The sequence below is a fragment of the Quercus suber genome, unplaced genomic scaffold (genome assembly GCF_002906115.3).
Source record: "Quercus suber isolate HL8 unplaced genomic scaffold, Cork oak 2.0 scaffold_1269, whole genome shotgun sequence".
NCBI lineage: Eukaryota > Viridiplantae > Streptophyta > Magnoliopsida > Fagales > Fagaceae > Quercus > Quercus suber.
In genome coordinates, this window is record NW_027070661.1 from 31371 (window position 1) to 37370 (window position 6000).

Here is a 6000-nt window from a genome sequence, read left to right on the forward strand (position 1 = left end):
TCCACCATGGAAGCTGAAGTTCACAACCACCCATTGATCGTCATTTGGAAGTGGATCATGTTCACTTGTGACCTTTGTGTCAAAGAAGGCAATGGTGTGTAGAATGCAAAAGATGCTAGCATCATAAATCATGTGCGGAACTACCTTTGAATTACAATATCCCTAGCGCACAAAATATCCTCTTATTCTCTTTGAAAAATTGCATTTTATGAGGACAAAGGTTATAGCAAATGTAAAATATGCAAAAAAAATTGTTTCGGATGCACTTATCGTTATTCTTGTTTCGCATTTAACCTTCAAAATAAATGTGCTTCTTTACCACCCACCATGGAAGTTGAAGTCCAAAACCACCCATTGATCGTCCTTTGGAAGTGGATCACGATCACTTGCAACCTTTGTGGCAAAGAAGGTAGTGGTGTACCCTAAATATATGCCCTATGTGGTTTCTATATGCATAAAAGTTCTGCTTCTTTCTCATGTAGAATCAAAGTTGTACATCACAAGCACCCCCTCAATCTTACCCATTCTCTTAAGAGTGGTGCTAGATAGGGATACTACAAATTTTATTACATAAAATTGATGCGTCATCAATTATTGAAAAGTAATTCAAACATACATTTATTAGATTGCTGATGTCCACCAATTACATTCATTATCACAATAATTTGGTACAGGAAAATCCACATTACTCGTGGCATTCAGATTCCTAAGAATATGATTCCTAAAAATGTAGTTATTCCTATGTTTGGATTCATTGGGAATCTCTTAAGATTCCTAGGAATGTGAGATGATAATGTTTGATTTATTCTCAGAAATCTTAAATGAATTATTTATTTTTCCCATTCTATCCTTAGATTTGAATGTGAACTACCAATTCATTTAAAAAAAAAAAAAAAAACTTCCTCTAAATAAATAATGAAAAACCAAATGTAAACTATTAATTACAACAAATTCATTAAAATTGTAGTCTAACATTTCAAAATAACAAGTACAATACAAAAAATAACTATTTAAATTCTCAAATGCTTTATTCTTAATAATAATTTTTAAAAAAATTTAATCCATAACAAAACAATCTGACAACATTTAGGTCTATAAGACCATAGAAGTAGCAATAAAAGTAAAAGTAGTTCATCAACAACGAAACAAATGCAATCTATTACATATATAATGTATTCACCCCTGCATCTGTGAGTACTTGAATAACATAATTGTACCTAACATCTCCAGGCAATGAGTAAAAATAATCACATTTACATGTATCAGCTGTAAGCAATTCTCCAGTTTTGTTTCTTTCTGATATAAAAAGTCCTTCACTTTTCAATAGCTCATTGAATACTTTCATTCTTCTCTCAGCTTCCTCTGACTCAATCTTGAAGCAAGATGCAATGGTGGCCATATGTCCATTAGTTTCTTCATACTTCTTTCCAAATTCTTTCATTATCTCCATTAAGGTCTCAGTTAGTTCATCATTGGATCTTGGCCTCTTCTTATTTAGATTCCTTGAGCTAGCACCTTGATTGGTTATTTGTGTTTGGGAACCATAACCATTTTCATATTGATCTCTTCGATACCAGCATTTTTTTCAGTCTCAGCTACATTTGTAGGAGCTTGGTTTTCTTGTCCTCTAGTTAACTCCTTTGTTGCATCTACAGCATGTTGAGCTCTATACCCACTGGCCCTATCTTTACCAAACACAAATGCTAAGTCATCAAAATGAGGGAAGCACTTATTTCGCAATCCCTTAGCATCTGGGATTCTGAATGACCCTGATAGAAAACAAATATATATAGATATATGTATATTCAGTAATAAAATAAAAATTGGTCTTTAAACATGAATGACAAAAAAATAAATAGATCACCTTGACCCAATCTTCAAAAATTTGCTTCTCAACCACAACCATTTTCTCATTATCATTCCAACCAAAACCACTGGCATTTGGACCAAGCATGTCAGCTATTGCCCGATATTGTCTTCTTAAAGTTTTGTATCTAGATTCTATATGTGGACTTGCCTTTATACCACATCCTGACAATTTCTTCTCCATCAATTCCTCTAATTTAGCTGTAAATCCAGGCTTAAAACCATTGTCTGCTTTCCATTTAACATCGCCAGTCAGTTCCAATAAACACTCAACCAACTTATCATCTTCTTCAGTTGTCCATTGAAATTTAGTTCCTTTCTTTCCTCCATTGACAGGTTCACTATTTGTATTTTCCATGTCTATGCAAAAGTTGAACATTATACATAATTATCCAAATAAAAATGTAAATACTGCATTTTTAAGAAAAAAATTATACAAGAAATTCATGATGGTAATTAAGGTCAACAAACTTTGTAAAAGAACAAAAAACACGACAAAAAATATACCACCAACTGAAATTATATTATAAAACAAATTCATGGAATTTTTAAATAAATAACAAAAACCATATTTCAAAGTGAACATAAGTTGTAAATGAGAAAATTACAAATTACGTAACTATAATGTTAAATTGAATAGCACCTAACTATATAATAGAATGAAAAGATACCAAGTAAACATCATCTCCAATTCAATGCCTAGAGGCCCTCCATTCTTCATACATTTCTTCAGCCAACTTATCTCTCCAATCACTCCATGCATCAGATGTCTCCACATACCTTATATGCTCACCATCCAACTCTTTAGCACTTAAGTTGTCAGACAAGGGAGAGTTCTCTTGAGGGTCAAGTGTCATCTCTCTTCTTATAAAGTTGTGGAGTAGTGCACAAGCTGAAATGATCCAACATTGGGTCTTGATTGGATAAAATGATCTACTCCTAAGTATTTCCCATCTTCCCTTTAGTAGGCCAAAGGCTCTCTCACTAATATTCCTAGCAGAAGAGTGTTTCATATTAAAAAACTCTTTAGGAGAGAAGTAGGTTGGTGACCTTGCCTCCAATCATTTAGGTGATATCTTTGTGCTCTATAAAGTGCAAGAAATCCCTCACCGTTGGTGTAACCAGCATCACACAAGTAATAGTAACCTAACACTATTTTTAAACTATAAGAATTTAAATAGACGTGTCCAAAAAAAAGTAGTGATTAAAAAGTATTTATTTACCTTGAGGGACTTCCAATCCATTTCTCCTAGAAATTGCATCTCTTAAAACTCTAGAATCTGCAGCTGAACCCTCCCAACCAGGCAATAGATAGATAAATTGCATATCATGCGAACACACTCCCCGCACATTGGTAGCTGTTTCATTTTTCCTGGTTTGATATCTAGGCTTGTCTTCAATTGACACGTTAACTGGAATATAGGTTCCATCTAGCGCACCTAGACAATTTTATTATAGGACTTATTCATTAAATTTAAATCAATAATAAGAAATAAATAGAAACATTTTAATCTAAGTAGTAATGTACCTTAAACCATTTCCATCTTTCATCAGTACAGTTCTCAGGTATAGGCTCCGGTTTCTTAAAAAGGATGTTATGAAGATGAAGGACAGCATGCAATACAGCATTGAAGTTTCTACTTATACTCTCACCCAACCGAGCTAATTGTCATGCTACAACTCTATTTTTTGCATGATGTGCAAGTACATGTAGAAAAGACGCTACCATCTCATCCATTTCCATATTCTTAGATGGCCTGAAACCTCCATATATGTGGAGCATGTCACAAAGTTTTCTAAATGCTCTCCTCTCCATTCATACATTGTTTATGGATGTTGTATCATCCATCCAAACCATTTGATTCATTTTCACAACTCTCACATTTGCTCTCTCCAATATTTGGTCACCCCAACCTCCAATTCTTCCAACTCCCCTATTCCTAGAAAGAATCACTATTGCACACATGTGCACTAATGTCATCCACATTTGACATAGTAAATCTAATTGATGTAGCAATACAACTAAAATTTTCTTTTTATGATTCCTTGGTGGTCGAGCAATCACTGCGATCATACACAAGAAATAAAAACTTGACATTTAAGAAAATTACAAATTATTAAAACAACTGCTACCAGATCTAGTGTGACATATGGTTATGTAACTAATATAATGGAAAAAAACTACTTGGGATACTTACTAATAAATTCTTATTAGCTAAAAAAATCTATTGTTTTTAATCTTAGATTAGCTATTGCCCGTAAATGACCAGTGCAAAAAGAGTAAAATGAGTTTCCTCCATTGTATATTCTCACAATAATATCAAATCAATGAATCAAGGTTGGAAAACAATGGCATATACTGTGTTTAGGATTTGATGGTTACTCACCCTGTGTAACGTATGAATCTAGAAACAAAGCCATTAATCAAAATATTTAAAAAAAAAAAATGATGAAGCCACCAATTCAGATCTATATATATTTCTAGCAACTATACAAAACCAAGATCAGAGATGCGAATAGATACATTAACAAATTTCCATGAAAATAAATCCATTAATAATTTGTTGAGTAACACATACACAACAGCAAAAGTGAATACCTGGCAATAATGAAAAGTCCCCTTCAAATCTTTTTTTTTTTTTTTCACACGTGAAACCTAAATAAAACTTTGTTAAAGAATATATCAACATAGTTGTCTATCCTATTTATGTTATTTTGGTGGGAAAAGATAAAAATAAAGGAAAAGATATTGATGATTTGTTTTATATTTTATCTTAATTGCTTAAATGATAAGGAAAAAGGGTTAAAATTGTCAATTTATAAAAAATACGATTTCCTTTAAGCTTGAGAATCTGGATTTCCACCTATTTTAAAGGGAATCCACATTCCTACTTAGAGGGGTTTAAGGGGGGGAATTTAGATTCCCCTAGCATCTGATTCCCTAGCGTGATTTGCAACCAAACATGTGAATCTTCAAATATTCTTAGGAATCCTAAAACATTACCCTGTACCAAACGCCACATTAAGAGTGATGCTAGATAGGGATACTACAAATTTTATTATATTAAATTGATGTGTCCTCAATCATTGAAAAGTAATTCAAACATTCATTTATTAGATTTTTGATGTGCACCAATTACATTCATTGTCATATTAGTTTATAAACATTTTGTATCTGTATCATTTTCTTTCTCTTAAAAAGTTAATATAGACTTCTGTTGGGGGGAAAAAATGACATAGACTATGGCCTTTGCTAACTTTTTTTATAAAATGGACATAAATGACAGGCTTTTACTATTGCTTGAGTTGCAATTTTGTTGTCCACCTCAATTATGCTACAAATAATGGAAAAAAATACATAAATTTGTTGGAACTTAATGATGAGGAGTTCACTCAATCAAAAAATATGTTAGAAAATGAAAATCCAAAGCTCAATCAATCCATTGAATCAATGACTTACAAAGTAAAAAAAAAAAAAATCAATGCGGACATGACTTAAATAGCCACAAAAATCAGACACTTCACTCATGAGCACAACTTATAACTTACTAATGGTCATGTGTTACAAGAATTAGCTTGTGTATGGATCTAGGTTTAAAGAAAGGAGTCAAACTCAGAACTATTAGCTAAATAAGCTTTGTTAAGTTGCTTCTAATGCATTTTAGGCCTAGTATACACAAATGATGCAATTTTCAAGGATAAAAAGCCATATTAGTGAATACAAATAATAATAATGAGAAAGTTTCATGTTGAATTTTCCTTGTTCAGTAGTAAGGATTCGCCTTGTTTTGCAAAAAATTCATTTATTCCAAGTATGAGGATAATTAGAATTCAATCGTAGAAAAATTTCATAGATAGTTGCGAACCTTACAATGATATGAGTAATAGGTGCATGCTACAATGTTTTGTTAAATGACACTTTGAGTTGTTGTCTAAGTGATGAGAGAGAGAGAGAGAGAGAGAGAGAGAGAGAGAGAGAAAAAAAAAAAAAAAAAACAGAAATTACCTTCATGTTAGATGGCAAAAAGCATATCGTATTCATATAAAATCAAATTATTTCTTCAACCAAAAATTATATAATATATATATATAAATAAAATAAATAATGACATTTTTTTCTATCAATATTTTAAT